The sequence below is a fragment of the Passer domesticus genome, chromosome 6 (genome assembly GCF_036417665.1).
Source record: "Passer domesticus isolate bPasDom1 chromosome 6, bPasDom1.hap1, whole genome shotgun sequence".
NCBI lineage: Eukaryota > Metazoa > Chordata > Aves > Passeriformes > Passeridae > Passer > Passer domesticus.
The window spans coordinates 21,108,132-21,125,315 of NC_087479.1; the positions used below are offsets into that span (position 1 = coordinate 21,108,132).

General features: G+C 40.9%; 1 protein-coding gene across 14 annotated transcripts in view; it reads right to left on the reverse strand.

Annotated features, from left to right (window-relative positions):
* NRXN3 (neurexin 3) overlaps positions 1 to 17,184 on the reverse strand; it is a 962,727-nt gene that overhangs the window by 318,909 nt on the left and 626,634 nt on the right. The window lies entirely within an intron of this gene.

The window sequence follows — 17,184 nt, forward strand, 5'->3', positions numbered from 1 at the left end:
CAAATCTCCTTTTAGGTGTGCCCTAATTTGCAGAAGTATTTTCCATATTGATTTGTCTTTGCCTAGGTAGGTTTTGGGTTTTTTTTTTTGAGAATGAGAGATTTTCCAGGTGTTCTATAAATTCATAAATGGCCTTTGAAGCAATCCAATATAATTTCAGCTATATTAATTCAATCCACTTGCTATCCTTGAAACAATTTTTGACTTTGCAGAAACCAGCGCTTGCATCTAATGTAGCAAGTATTGTAAATTGCCCTTAAGTGCTCAAAAATTAGTTTCAGGCTGTATCTGGAATCCATTTGTCACATAAATGCAGCAAATATAAGGCTTTTATCAGCAACATCTAACATATCTGAAAGCCACAGACTAACTGACAAATGGAAACACATTTTGTTTGAATCTAACCTAAGTAAGATTTGAAATACAAGAGAGTCACAGCCAGTTAACACCCTAGGAAGCAAGATAGTTTGGTTCACAAGTATGGCAAGGCATATCTTCCAATATGGGGGGTGTATGTGCATATACATACCACACCTGGACTTCTTATCAAATTAGCACATTACAATCCCACCACATTAAAGCCACACCAGAGCTCTATGATGCAATGAAGCTGGATAGACACATGCTGGTGTTGTGTTTGTGCAGGCCTCAAGTCTGAACCCCTAAATAATTAAACAGGGAAAATTTCTACTGAAGTAAAAAGAACAACATCAGATTAATCCTAATGCTTTCTACCTCTAAACACAGGTGCCATTATACTAGTTTTCCAAATATAAAGCTACAGTACTTAATTTTAAGCACTTACAACTAAAGTAAATAATTACTTAAAAATCTGATTTTCATCACAAAAGAATTGTAGTTTCCAATGAAGACAGTTATGGTCAAAAGCATTCAGGCTTAGATCAGGTATAATAATAATAATACTAATATTACTACTACTACTACTACTACTAATAATATTGAAGTACATAAGTCTTATTAGGTCTCCTAGTTTTTCATTTTCTTCACTTTGCAGCTAAATATTCAAACAGGTGCTAACAGTGCTGCATGTGTGAAATGAATGGAGAGGCATGTTCCATTCCTCACCTTCAAACTTCATACTCTTTCTATCCTGCCACATGGGGCTTCAATAGTCCCTATGACAGTTGAAAAGTACTTGTGAAAGCCTCCTAGTTATTTTTTAAGGGTCTACCAAGGTCTCTATATATAGTTCTCACTCTTACTATATTTTAGGACTCCCTAAGTTTTTTGAAAGAAAGTTAGAAGAGAGTTTGATCTCCATCTTTCTGAAGCAAAATAATTTTGAGATATGAGGTATTACAATTTTCAGCTCTTAGAGGATTACTTTTTGTAAAAAGGCACTGAAAATCCTTTGAAAGAAAGAGATCTTTTCCTTCACCTTAAATTTTACATGGCAAGATCTTGGTTTGTGGGTAGGCAGAGCAGGAGGTAAGGCTCTCTGGTTCATTTAATGAATTTCATATAATCACATCAGAAGCCTGTACAGAAGCAGAATTAACCAGGAATGGTTCTTTAGAAAAACCCCTTGAAACTAAGCAATTATTTGAAAAATCGGCCCGAAGTCTCTTGCATTTATGCCAGTTTAAATGTGATGCAAATTCACTAGCTTCTGTAGCACTGCTTTCAGATCACAGCCATAGCAAGAAAAGAACCAAACCCAATCTTCTTATTCCCAGCTCATAAGCAACATGAATTCAGCCTGAGGTTTATGAAATCACTTCCGTGCCACATATCCCTCCATTCTTCCTCTGCCTCATTTGCTGAACAAATGAAAAAAATCACTTTCCGTGAAAAAAGCAGCAGTAATGGAATTATAGCTGTGAAGGTAACCTTAGCCCATTCCAACTCCAGTCCACAGCAAACTGCCAAATGCTGTCCCAGAGAGCTGCACTCTGGATTGGCCCAGCAGCAATCTCATTGACTTTAGCTTCCTGCAGGAGTAGGACACCATTCCCTCTCACCTGGACCTCCCCATCATTGTCTGGGGCCTCTTTCCTCCCTTTTCAAATACACATTAAGCCAATGATAATTTATCATCTAATAATTGCATAAGGTCACATTATTTTTAGATATTATTAATCTATTGGGGGAGGAGTTAAAAAAAGGGGAAGATAAAAAAACTAAAAAGGAAATAAAATTCTCCGTCAATGGTCCCTTTTCACAGCTATACACTGTATAGCATAATGTTGCCCCTCACAGGCTACAAGGATGAAGCTCGAAGAAGAGTACTGAGAATAAGGAACCGAGGCATGGCTCAGTCAGGATTTCTGGTTTCTGTTGCCAGTCCCAAAAGAATGCACTGACTAGTATAACACATGTTGTTTCTGTGCTGCTGGTAAAAGGGGTAACAAGATTTCCCTACTTTCTCAGGGCATGTCAAGAGGATCAGGTAGCCACAGAGCTGCATCCAAGAGACTGCATTGCATTTCCTTCATCCTCTCTCCCTACAGCTTCCATGTGCAATGAAGCACGAACATGCCTAGCTCTAAACACTTTTCTTTCATTAAAACAGAGGGGATGCAGGTAAGGATCTCCTGTACATCCTGCTTACACAGGGTTTAGCACAGCTGAATGGCTCTGGAAACTATTCCTCATCTCTGTAAGGTTGTAGTCAGAAGGTTAAGCTAGGCAGAGCAGAGAGAATGCAAACATATTATAGTCAAAGAGAGGGTCAGGCTCAAGTCAAATCCAGCTCTGGATTTCAAACTCACATTAGAGTCTGGAGAGACTGCTTTTCAAAACTAAGAACCTGCTTTTAGTGGGGATGTATAACAGTAATGGTATCAGAAGCAATGAGCTGAGGTGACTGTTTGCTATTTTTTCAGGACCTAGAGAGAAAAGAACAAAACAGAAATGAAAGATAGGGAGGAAGAGAGGACAAGGTAGGCAGCAAACACTCATCTACTTCCAAATGATCAGAAAAGCATAGTAGTAGGGAAAATCCTACAAAAAGATGCTACAATGTCAGCAAGAAAGGGCTGCTGCAGAGGGAGATCAGCAAACAGTCTTATTCTGAAGGCCTGGGGATTTTGAATTTTAGAGAGATTAAGCAGACACATGATACTGGTGTAGGAGTAGAGCATTATGTCCAGTTCACTCTAAACATGTGTGAGTCCTAATGCTGCTTTAATTGTCTTGATACTATTTATGACATAAGCTCTGTAAGAAAGGCATCTAATATGCAGAGCACACATATGGTCCCTTACTAAACACAAAATAGGACAGGCATTGCCCTCTAAGAGCAGCCTGCTTTACTGATCCAGCACAGCACAATACCACATTGTCACTCCCATGCCATTCGTTCCTCCAGTCATTATCAAACAGTAACACACGTTGTAAATGAGAACAGGCTAAAGGGCTAAATGTTTCTCACTGCTTTCAGGAAATTATTAGTGCATTATGTACCCAGCTTCCCTACTTGAACTCTCTCTGTCTATCTTTGGGAGCCCAACAAAAAACCAAATGATACCCTAAGGATGTTTAACTTCCTCTACATACTGCCTCTTTTTGCTAAGCCAGCCAAATGTGAAGTTGGCCTGCTTTCAGTATGTGACAGACCAAATTCAGATATAACTGGCCAAGTTCAAGCAAGGTATATGCCATGCTTTCCAAAGATGATTAAAACTTAAGGAAACCTAAGTCGAGTCATCTTAAATCAAGGAAATGGGGCAATGCTGTAAAAGTAAAAGGGGAAAAATTATTTTGAGCATGTCTTGGAAAAAGTCTGGGACACATTCATAATGGCACGATATTCCTCAAGGGTGTTTTCTTAAAGGATATGCAGACTGGCGCTAGCCACAAAGCAGCAGGCTGAGAAGGACTGTGGGAGGGAGCAAGAGAAATTTGGGACAAGAGAGGGTGGTCTAAAGCAGTCATGTGCTAGGAGGCTGAAAATAAATCAGCTCACAAAACTCACATAGGCTGTTATGCAACAGTGCGTGAGATGCACAAGTATCCTCAGATCTGGCCATCAGTATCAGCAGCAAAGGCAGAAAAGAGCCTTTTGGCATCCAGTGTGTCAACTGCTGTACAACTGCTTTTTGCTTGTTATCTTAGGAGGGGACTGTAAATATGACAATGCTTTATTTATTTATATATGTATTTATTTTAAATTGTATAAAGGCAACCTATTTGTAAAGGAACAAAGTGCAATTTCACTACCCTTAAGTGTATTTAATTAATTCATTTCCTTGAGCTGATATAAATGTGGCCAAGACACTCCTGGCACTTTTCACTTGACTGTTCTCCCCACAAAATGTCTCATCAGTAACACTGAAAATCTCTTTGGCCTTATAGAGGCTTCACCAGAAAAGTCCATCCATATCCTTAGTGTGTTTCTTTCCCTGTCATATCTTCATTTTGTACAGTATGTCAGGTTCCTCTCTCTTCAGCTGTTATTCATATTTCAGAAAGCTGCTGGGACTGAGACAGAAACACAGGAACTTCCTTCACCCAAGTTTAGACCCAAAACTGGCAAAAAGAGTACAAGAAAAGGCCAAATAGTGTTTCACTGCTAAGCTGCAGGCCTTTTGTTGGTCCAGGGCAGGAGCAAACAAAAGTGAATCATGTCTGCTGGTGGTTCAGGACCCTTCCGAGATTAATTTCGTGGATTTGGATCTGATTTTTTAGAGACAGTATCAACTCAGGAAAACCAACACATACTGTTACCCTACAAGCACTTTAAAAGCAAGGAGTCTTTGAGGAATACCTCAACAGCAAATACAAGGAATGACTGCATAACAGAGATCCCCTTCCTGGCCAAACCGATGAGCTCTCCAAGTCAGCATAAGTGTATGTGAGCTGCTTAAGCTACCACCACTGTATACATACGGTGAAAATAACAAGGGAAGCTGGCAGACTGGCTATCACTTCATCATTGTAGCCATGGTCAATCAATTGAATTCAACAATTCAGCACTTTCCCCAAGTATACCGACACACTATATATCCAAACTAATATAGCCGTATTAAAATTCCTCTAGCTAAAGGGCTAGTTTCCCTTGAACTGGAATCAAAGATGTGATGAGAAAATGTACAGATTTTTTATTACCAATTATGAGGGTATTCATGCAGCACTGCTTAAATATTATCTTCTAAAACTGATAAAAGGGCAATGTAAGGGGGAGTTCTTCAGAGAGCAGGAGACCAGACAATTAAAGCTCTTAATTACAAGGCAATACCCAAGAACTTAAAGATCATACCCAGACTAAATTCTGTCCTTTATTCCAATATTCATCCCCCTAATATACATCTCTTCAAAAAGTCTACACATCATCATTTTCTATCACATTTTTAAGGAATTTTAAGAACATTTCATGCACCAGTTAGTTCAAAGATACTACGATATATTAAAAGTTCAAAGCTGCAGCTTCTCTCTTTCCTTTTATACCTCATTTTAAGAAGGAACAGCTGCATGCAATTTATATTCCTCTTCACCAAGAGCTTGTACTTGCTGCTCTTACCCTAAGACTGTTGTAGAAACTCCTTTAACACAGAGAAGAAACAACAGTATATACTGTACTCATGGTAGTGAAATAGACCAATCACATGTTTGAAAGAATATGGGAAAATCCAGACCAAGAGTCCTACGTGCACAGAGGAGCACAGGTCAATCACCCCCAGCCACCTGCAGCTGCTCTCAGTTAGCCACCATCACATATTTAGACAGCACCACAGTGGGTACACTACTGTTGTGAGGGAAAACATGAGCAGGTGGTGATCTACCACCTCTAATTCATCATCTTAACCAGTGACATATAAAAAGCAGTGAAACACAAAGTGCTATTAGACCTGAAAAGTTGCCATAATTGCAATAGCATTGCTAACTAACCATTCAGCCCCATGTTCTGAGTAATTAGGGCAATGGTTTATGACCAGCACTTGGTGGCATTAGCAAAATGGAATAGGAGATTGAGCATGACGGGTGGGCTGGTAAAGAGGGGGAGGAGGAGGAGAAGATGTAATTTACAGCTTTAGGGAATCGCCTGTTAAAAAAACATGTCCTTCTTTACTGAAAAGGAAGAAGTTCCCATATTCTATGGATAAGGAAAGAGGATTCAAGACAATGACAAGGTGACAGTCTTTTACAAGAACATTTTTGACTTTTCTTTTCCCCTACATACGGATTATGTGATTTTGCTCTGACAAGTCAGCAGAAGAAAGCAAAGTCTAGCAGTCAGGCTTTTGGAAGATAAATTCTGTATGCTTAAATGATTTGAGAAAGATGTTACCTTACTTCCTCTTAGAATGAAAAGGCTGATGTAAGTCACCTACACTGCAGCTCTATACACAGTAGGAGGGGACTAGGGGAGTTCACATGACACAAAGAAAAATACCACAGAGGAAGGAGAAGCTCTTGCTTCTTGCCCTCCAGTGTAAGGCTTCAACAGTGAAGATTCTGCAGAAGATGCAAAAGATAGATATGCATGACTTTTTTTTTCATGGCCATTAAGAAATCTACCCTTAACTCAAGCTAACGTTCTTGTTTTAATTCTTACAAGTCCAATAGCAGGGTCCAAAATACAGAATTCCTTAAAATTCTTTCAGTGGGGGTCGGAGAGGGGATTTTTGATGGAAACTTGCCAGCAGCGATGGCTTTCCCACACTGCAGAAAACTGAAATGTGCAGACTATTACATGTCTACATTTGTCTAGTTTAAGGTTGCAGCCACACAATCATGTCATGCTTGCACTTAAAAAAATTAAAAGCTTTCTTAATAAATTGCTGCTTACCATGGTAGGTAGCTGTAGATTTTTATTGCCACCCCTCCATTCTGCAGAATCACAGAATTATTTAGGTTGGAAAAGACCTTTAAGACCATCAAGTCCAAATGTAACTTAACACTGCCAAGTCCACCACTAAACCATGTCCCTGAATACCACATCTACACATTTTTCAATATCTTTAGGGATGATGACTCTACCATTTCCCAACGCAATGCTTGACCCTTTCTCTGAAGACACTTTTCCCAATATTCAATCTAAACCTCCCCCCCATCACAATTCAAGGCCATTTCCTCTTGTCCTATCATTTGTTTACTTAGGAGACTGACACTCACCCCACTACAGCTGCTTCTTTCAAGTAGTTGTAGGGAAAAACAAGGTCTCCCATGTCTCTTCCTTTTCCAATAAATCCTACTTATCTCTCGCTGACAATTTTTTCAATTGTTTTAACAATTATTATATTTAAAAACTATCTCTCCTCTAAGGTAATAACAGCTGTATGAATAGTAAATGTATTTCATTCACAATCATGCCAAGACTAAACACATTTGTTCCTACTCAATACTGTCCTTTAACATAACCAGAGTGATTTAATCCTTTGGCCACCATATTACCCTAAGAACTCATTTTCATTTGAGTAAAAGCCATGATCCTGAAATCTTTAGCAAAACCAGTACTTCCTAAGGTACTTAATAAGGACGGCTTACATACTTTATTTTAAAACTGATACATTTCAAAACAGACACTTTAAAATGCGTCTTGTTCAGCTGCCCTATTGTAATTTGCAATACAATTCAGTCTATCAATGACACTTCATCTCTGAATGTTTGGACTACACTCTGTTTGAGCCATTCAGTGCCAGGTGGTCTCTGAAGAGGATTCACAAGATACCATTTTCCTATACATATGTTATTCCTCTCCAAACAGCTGTTTAAGGCACAGCTGTACATTCTTATTCATTCAGAGGATCTTGCAACACAGGTGGCAGTGGCATTGTGAAGAAAAGAAAATAAGCCATCTCTGTCAGATAAGGCAGAAAGAAAGGGTCATGTTGGGAGACTAGCTCAGCAGAAGAAAGCTGGCATACATGAGTGAAGCAGGAATGACCCTCCTCCACATTTCAGGTCACCCATCTGTGGGGCTGGGTACCTCTCTATATCTGAAACAAAAAGCTCTGGGACTGACATTGCTGCTTCAGGATCTGAATTGAGGGTATGTGGCAAGGGGTTGTTAACGGCGAGAAATACTCAAGACAACCATGCTGGGAGAAACAGGACTGAATAATCTGTATTTCCATGATAGGAATCTGTTTTTTAATGGAGAAAAATTTAAATTGACTGTCCCTTCAACCTTTGCTGTTTTTTTGTTACAAAGTCAGCAGATTCTGATAAAGGAAAGAGGTTTTTTTTCCGCTTAAGAAAATATTCTTTTCTAATGGAAAGTAGAAGATTCTATAGCCTCATCCCACCTGCCATACAGAGGTGCATGCCACATAACAGCATGCCTGGGGAAACTGGCAAAGGTAATAACATTTCCTCTGAACCCTTGATGGTGGATAAAGAAAAGGGCACTTGGTCTTCCCCTGCTCTCTTTGAGCTGTCACAGAGATGTGCTGCACCCATAAAACAAGGCAGGGACTGCTGAGGAATTCAGAGCTCCAAGGCAGCTTGTTTACCTTTTTTCCATCCTCCAAGAGTCAGAGGCCCATAGGAAGTATTGTGGTAAGCACAACAGCAAGACCAGAGAGGGGGGGAAAATTGTGTTTCTGGATTTATAGCCATTTGTTCTGAGCCAACTGACAGAATCCTAAGTGGGAGGGTGAGGAGCACAGGGTGCAAAATTAGCCTGCATTTAAATAAGAGACATGTGGGTTTGGAACCCCTCCCTCCTCTATTTAAACAGCCCAGTGCTGCCGTGAACAAAGCCTAAGAAGATTATGTTCTGTGAGGATAATCTCAGCTCTCTAGTGCTGTCTTGGCTTCAGAAACACAGCATTCCAGTTTTCTCACAGGGTCATTTCCACCCTTTCCCTTCAGCTCCTATACACTTCTCCAGCTACTCTCTGATTTCTTGAGTGAACTTTTTAAATGTTATAATTATCAAGGCTCCTTGGATTTTCCTGCCATTCAGGCTTGAGAGAGACAGATTACTTACCTGAAGGTAACAGGATTAGGTGTCAAGGAGCTTTCTCAGCAATCCAGGTACCCCTTTTGAAAGCAGAGGAGCAGCATTCCCCATATGCATAAGGACCCAGCAGCCCAGAGCACCTCATCATCCACCCAAACACATTATCTCACCTGAGCATTAAATAATACAAAAAAATATTCCAGCAGCTCAAATACTGAGCAAATGGTAATGATGCTGTTAGTTTGGCAGAATGTGCAAATATGGGTGCAAATGGATAGCATTTGTGAAGGAAATTAGCAATATGAGAGAGAACCCCTTTGATCAGCCCTGTGCAGTTCCCATAGCAGCTGAGGGCACACAGCTCTCTGCCAGTCAGGGATAGCTGTTCCCATCCTGGCACACCCTTTCCCACTCACGTGCAGACTCTCCTGCCTTTCCTGCTGCAAGAGTGCAGAACGGCTTGTCTGGCAGGCACTGTGCACCACTTTAAACATGCTGAAGCCTGAAGAGTGCCATCTCTATATGCTAGGTTTGAATTCACTCCATGCCTGCCGGAAGACTGAAGAATATGCTGTGTAGGGTTTTCACCTGCTTTAAACAGGTAAAACAGGTAAATCAATGTCAGAGATATTTTACACATCTGAATACACTGTGCATAATATGCCTTGGTTGCAAATACTGTTCCCCATGTTTTGGGGTACATATTTATGTTTCCTCATTTACATCTACTAGTTGTTTATGTATATAACTACCAAGACAACTGATAAATATGCAGGAAGAATAACTGGGAAAAAAAAAAGCAACACAAGGACCAGGAGTCAAAACATTGTTAAGAGCTGCAGCCCTTTCCTAAGGTAGGGTCTGGGGTATCTGGAAGCTCGTTGCACAGGACAGGCACCAATCTCTAGACTTCTCTGTGCCAAGACCACAAGATCAACCTTGTCCAACACCTGGATGTCATAAACCCAGCCTGAGAATGCACCTTCTTCCTCTGGTCCAGTGAAGGTTAGTCTGCATTGTACTTGGTCTTACCATACTACCTTAGTCTTTCATTTGGGCTGTGGACACAGAACTCTGGCACTGACATGAAAGCAACAGAGCAAATAACCAATATCACATAAATAACCAAAGTAATTGTGATTGTTCTTTGTGACACCAAGTCCTGCAGTGTTGGCACCAAACAAATTCCTTTGACTTCTATGGATGTTTGGCCTGATTATGGATTATCTGAACCAGCCTGTATACCACAGGCTACAAAGCAAGTAGAGCATCAGAGGAAGAAAACAAACACGAATTGCTCTCAAGTTCACCCTCAGGCTTAAGAAAGATTGAAACCAGCCAGTACATTGCCTCATTCTATCATAGTCCCACTGATCTGGAGATGCTGCATCAATATTTGCCAGAGTCTTTCATATCAGAACTCCGGATGGGAAATGCTAATTCACAGTAAACCCAAAAAAACGCCCAAATTAATTTTAAAAACAAATGCTGAAATAAACCCACTTATCCTAATGTAATTTCTTTTCCAGTGACATGTTGCAAATCCCAGCAGGAGCACACCTGCTGCATGAAAACCTGAAAACCTCAAAGGCATTTTGTGAGATTTCCCTCAAATCAAGTAAAAATGGCCAAGAAATTGTCTTGGTGTTACAAAGTATCATGTCATAAAACACATTAGAAAGCTATGAAGGATGCAATACAGTCTCTGTAGGCAAGAACTTTCAATCCAAAGTACTTCCATCAGGGTATGGACACAGTGCAACTGATTACAGCCCTCCGGAGGTGCCAGGTAGTAACTACACATGGTATAAAGTAGTGGATCAAATATCACATGGGATAAAAAAACAAACAACAAAACTATCAAATATCGACCTCCTTCTGAAATGCTGTAAGGATATTCAGTGTCCTTTCAGATCACACAGTTGCTCTGAATGTAAAGACACAGACACAGTAAGCCCTTCAAGGTCCATCTCCTGCTGGAAATCCAACACACAGGCAAGGAGCCAGCTAAACCACTTCTGTCTGTAAACGTCCTGAGGCCTCCTGGCGTGCATGCTCCTAGTGGCTGGATGCCTCTGCCACAGATCAGCTCCCCAGTGCAAGCCTTTCATTTTCTTCCTGCAGCAATCCAGCTCAAAAGTCTCATGTCAGGCATTAGAAAAAGGATCAACAAGGTGAAGTCTGACATCACTTAGTGCTATTTGACATGAGCACATGCACAGGTGTATGCAATTCTCCCTGCTGAGAATTCTGATCCCCAAGACCCCAGACCCACACCAGCAAAGGAAGAAAAACACCCCAGCTCAGCAAGGAGAGAAGTACTAAAATGACAGCCACTTTGCATTTTTAATGAGGATTGTCTCCTAAATGTCTCTGTACCTCCACAAAGCCCTCATCACTGCCTCAAACCCATCTTGTTTCTCTCAACTGATTAGAAATTTTTATTCTTGATTCTTTCCCTTCTCCCTACCTATTCCTGTGTCCTTGGTGTTAGTGTGTCCTGACAGCAGCAGCTCTGTGGTGCTCTCCTGTCTTTCCCAAACGCCTACTCCTTGTGCTGTCAGTCACCCACAACTGCTGCTTCTTCTGCACCACTCACACCGGGCAGCCAGGAAAGTCTTTCCCCCCTGTCCCAGTCCAAGAGGAAGGAGCATGAACAAGGCCTTGGGGAGCTCCTACACTGCCCATCCATGTCTGTACCCTAAGTTTGTCCCAAATCCAAACTAGGGCAAGAATTCCATATATATCAACCCTCCCACTTAACACCCTAGTTTTCATGAATGGAAAACCTGGAAAAATGAGAGGGTGCTGAGGTGCCACATGATCTTGTCCTGGTAAAAGATTCAGACGACTGGGAGACCAATAATTCATGGTGCAATACTGTATACATGCAGAGTAAATTTAGCTACAGCCTGACATTCCTGCTTTTCTGCTTGTAAACAGAGATAATTGTGCTTTCCTAATTAGTGCATGAGTGTTGAGAATAAACATCAAAATTCCCGAGGCACAACTTAGCATAAGAACAAAACTCACAGAGGCTAAAACCATCTACAGAGGCCACAGGAAAGCTTTGCTTAGCTTACAGAAGATGTGTTCAGAGAAGGCTGACTGCTTCCCAAATGGAACAAAACCATCTTAAAAGCCATAAAACCTCCAGAGTACATCCAATACTATCAGACAAACACTCCCCTTCCTCTCACAAGCTCCTCTGACCTCTTTTTCCCTCTACTAATAATCCTAATACATCTTAACAGCTGTATACTTTAAATATACTTGTACACGTTACTAGTGCCAGTTCTATAAGGCTATAATTTCACTATGTTTCCTCAAGGCACACACAGCTGAGCCTCTTTCATTCCTCCCAAAATCCAAGGTTTAGATGACCGTCTATCGCTGTACAGAGTGGAAGTTCTGGGTATACATCAAATAATTCAAAGGTAGAATAAGCATCAGGCAACTAAAATTGACTGACCTTTTAGTCCCTGAGCTCAGCCCTTTTGTTTTCCAAGCATTTGATGGAACAGTAACTCACTCTTCACTCCAATCACATTGAAACTTGAAAGTTCCTAAGCCAAATTCTTCATTCAAATAGAACTATCCCAGGGGTCGCAACGAAGAAGTGTGTGCTTGTTCTTCAGGTGAGATAACATGGCAATTGTATTTCTGTTCTCTTTGTAAAGGATTGCTAATGTTGTAGCAAATGATGGCTTCTAACCTAGGCAGCACTGCAGCCTCACAGCAAAGTTTTAGTGAGCAAATTAAATCTTTTTGGCAGGTTTATTCACTCATAAGGAAATCCTTTCATTATTTAGTACAAATAAATATATACCTTCATGAGAGGCTTCTGCTGCTCATGATGCTCACTTTGATAGCTCAACAAACAGCTAGAGACCTCTGCTTGTTCCACATTAGTGTGCAAGAGGGGTTCTCTTCTGAGACTGCTTAATTTTCAGAAGAATATTGGGTTTTCATATGGAATTAGATGGATTTTGTATCAGATTTTGCTTTCTAACTTTAAACTCTTCTAAGGGAGTAAAAAGAGCTTGCAGCACACTTGGCTCATCCAGCAAGCGAGGCACCACAGGGAGAGACTCCTGCCTGACCTCTACAGGCGTTAGATAATGACTTGAGCTATGTGATTTTAATATCCCTGTTAGAGCCTGAATATGCCTCTGAAGCATGTTCCACTGTAAGGGCAGGGTGTGAACTAGGACTGTAAACAGCATTTCAGACCCTCTCAACTTTAGGTCTACATTAGACTAGGAATGACCATGTAGAGACCCTATATATGCCTTCTCTCTGCCCATGCCTGCTCTCCTCTTACAACAGCATTAGCCTGCCATCATTTTAAAAGCCCCCAAAAGGTTTGCTACTGAGCTTTGAGAGAGAGGTGGGAGTTATTGCATCCCTCCTCCTGCTTTAAGATGCCTGCACACAATCCAGTGGCTTATAATAGCAACTTGTTACTATTTTGAGTGAATGTTTGAGCTGGGTTCTGCTGCCCTGTGGCAATAGATGGTATAAAGCTGTAGGTCTTGTTCACAGCACAAAATGATACTTCTTTTAACATCTCTGCCTTGTGTTGCTGGCCCTTTAGTCTCACGTTATTGAAGACTCTGAGAACTCAGTGCTGATCATTTGCTTCCTGATTTTCACAGTCCTTTCACTAACAGTGAAGTAGCCTTCACTACCTCAAAGGTAGAAAATCCTTTACGGCATCTCCCGAACTTATCACCTTCAACAGTCAGTGCATATTTTTTCCTCAGATTTTGCCAATGCTAAGAAAACCCAAAGCAGAATTTTGTGCTCTGATTATGTCCAAGGCAGAAATTCTAAGTGTAGCATTTGCTTGGGGAAATCATTGCAAAATAAACAGATGAATAAAATACTCTGCATCCTGCAAGCCTATAAAAAGCTGGGCTGGAACAGAGTGGGCAGAAACTTAAGGGCTGAGTGCCAATCAGGATAGCTGAGGGGTCTGTTAATTTATCCCCCAAAGATTTCCTTCTCCCTTAGGTTGTAGCTAATAACACAAACTCCTATCTAATGCTACTAATGCTATTATGCTGGAAAGCCCAAACCCGAGGAGGAAAAAGCAGTGTCTGGCAGCAGATGCCAGAAATCAGCCAAGATCAGAAGCAGAGCATGTATTCTGGCTATATGTATGAGATAAATGTGGACTTCATTTCTATCCATATCCCCCATACTCTGCTCCCCCTGAACCCTCCCAGTGCCTCCTTTTCCAAAACTCTGCTCTGTTCATGTCGAAATGATAATTGTTAATTTTTTCTGCTTTTCTGTTGCTGTGCTAACCCACAGCTTGTGCTGCTTGGTGTCTAAGCAGCTTGTCCTGGGGATATGGTTAAACCTGCCTTTGATCAGCATTTAATCCTTCAAGGTGCTCCAGGGGCTGCATTTTAGTTTTTATGTGAAAGCAATGAGAAATGGCAGAAAGGGAGGAATAGGACTTTCACTCTTACTCTCCTTCCAACCCTCCCTGTCTCTGAAAGAAATGTTTCCAATGGACTGGGGTGGTTGTTACAGTGGGGGAAGGAGCTGCTCCATGGGCCTGATCCAGAACTGATGACTGTGAGAAGCAGGAGCTCTGAAATTCAGGAGCCTAATCTGTCCATCTCCACAGGTAGCCCAAAGATCTGTGAAAATTTTCTCAGCTAAATATAAGCTGCTTGCTAGGGAGAGAAGCTTATTCTCCCCTTCCTTCTTTCAAGCTTTCATCAGGGAGAACAAGTAGAGGTAGCATGTTAAACAGATGGGAGCTAAGGGAATCTTTCAAAGTAAATAAATAAAAAGTAACTTGCAGTTCCTACACACAGCTAAATATGAATGTCTAGATAAAGCCCTAACTGTGGGGTACAGCCATCTGCAGGAATGCAGAAGCTGCAGTAGGAAAACAAGGGGTGGAGCTGGGGAAGAATTTAAGAAAGCAAGACTAGACTGGATGAAGAAAGGCAGCTGATGCCAAACATCCCAGAGAAAGCTACTTAGAAAAGGATTCAGTTAATGCTCTGGTACAGCATCTCTAGGAAAACTCCACAACCTAAAATCACTGAAAACTAAGTGGTGTGATGTCCACATCAATGTACTGCCATGACACAGGACTTCCCCCAGTGGGGAAAATGTACCATCCACTCAAAGAGTTTACAAGCACTTGGCCCTTGTGAATCAAGAAGCATATGGTCCACTTGTCCCCCACATTTCTGGCTTTAGACTCACAATGTAGAGGCCACAGAATGGTACCTCTCAATTTCTGGCTTTAGACTCACAATGTAGAGGCCACAGAATGGTACCTCTCAACTTCTCTGTACATGGAGCTTAATCACTGCAATGATCTGGCACCTACTTTTCTGTTGTTGGCTAGATCATGTTAGCCAAGCTCTTGGTGTCACAGAAAAGAGATAGAATACAATAAATGCCTAGCTAAGGTACTTCCAGAGTACTCATCAATGTAGTTGTCTAGGAAATGTATCATCAAGATATTAAAGTTGGTTACCATTTTCCAAGTGCTCTGGTAAGTTACTCAATTTGAGATTAAAGGAATAAATCCAAAAATGGTTGGAAGTGTAACAGGAGAATGCTACCACTGTGACCACTTATATATGGCTTGGTTTAATAAACTTGGGATACACTTCAGCTCCTGGATTCTACTTGTTCTGCAACAGAATTGTTTTGTGCACCTGATGAGAGGCTTCTTTTCTCTAGGCCTCAGTAATCTCATAATATTTCGTTTCCTTATGAAACTCAATTTTCAATGAAATGGAATTAATGATATTGTCCTATTTTGGTAGGGTACTTTTAACTGGCTCTAGACATGTAAACAGCTGTGAAATTGCAAGAAATAATTTATCTCATTTGCACTTGCTTAGAGCTACACTATTGTAACTCTTTGTATGCTCCTGTATTTCTGCTCTGTAACTGGAGATAGGAATTAGAATTTTAACCTGCCACTCATCACACCAGAAAATGCGAGTCACTCACCTCTGGGAAAAAATTCTAGTAACTACATGTGATTTTGAAGTACCAAATAAACTTCACTGCTTCACTTGAATTTCACAAATCTTCATGTCATGACGCCACACTAAAGGACTGCCAGCTGAATGTGCAGCAAACAAATGAAAATCCCTTCACAGTTATATACATGACTTGTTCAAATAGCATACAGGAGTAACATTTCTCATCTGGTATGGAAAATAAATTAGACACATGCCAGCAACAATTAGACATGTATTAAATTCTGCAAAGCACCCCTTTTTATCACACTAAAACACGTGGAAAATACTGATCATACAGGGTTAAACTGGTCTCCAGAAGAATTTAAGCAGATTCCAGGGATGACTATATAGACAGGAGCTCCCTGACATCCTATGCTCTCTGCTCCATGGCTCTGAGCTGCCTCAGGGCAGGAGAGGAGCAGTCCCTTCCTTCCCTCTTCTGTTGCTCCTTACAAGCCCTGCAACCTTACAAGAATTCTTGGTTTCTCGTATCATGTTGTAGTCTGTAGCCCTAAAGAAAACATCACATTAGCTTTGCTGCAGAAAAAATCACTGCTACCCTTGGTGTGCTAGCAGAAAATAATTGAGAAGCACTTGAAATAAAGAGTTAAATCTTTTATAAAAACATGCCCCAATCCCTCTTAATAAAGCCAGCTAGCACAGCAGGAGCTACATGCTGATTAGAAAAATTTTGCTTTCTTGGGGTGCAGGTTTGGGGGTGGGAGCAAATGAAGCAAATAAATGGTATTAATCTTTTAAACCTGAGAGTTTTAGCTACTGCATTAAAATTTTGGCAGTGGTATCTTCTAATCCCAAAGCCCAAGTACAGAGTATTATCCAGCAGAATGCATTCCCACACTTGACACCTCCCTAAAAGCTTTCTGTCATGTGTGCCAGTTTTATCGGCTACCTGGAGGACTAAAAGAGAATTCACTCACTAATTCCCAACCTCAGAGCAATCTTGCTCTTTTCCTTGAATGGCAGGGTGAATAGGGCACTATCTTTAGAAAGCCTTTGCTTATTCAGTTACTCCACCTTGCTTCGCTACCAGCCCTAGTCCAAACCATATTAGTGAGTACAAGCAGCAAAAGCATTCACTGGTGGTCTAATTCTGCTCTCCCTGCCCTGCCCTGAGGTGTGACTGCCTCTGATGTGGATCACAAAAGCTGATGAGCAGCTCACAAAGGCATGATGAAACACTGCAGGTCAAGACATGAGGAAAAAGTCAATATCCAAGTAAGCCTGCAGGAAGAATGTAAGGAGTCAGAGTAAAAATAACATAATTTGTTATGTTATGATGATTAG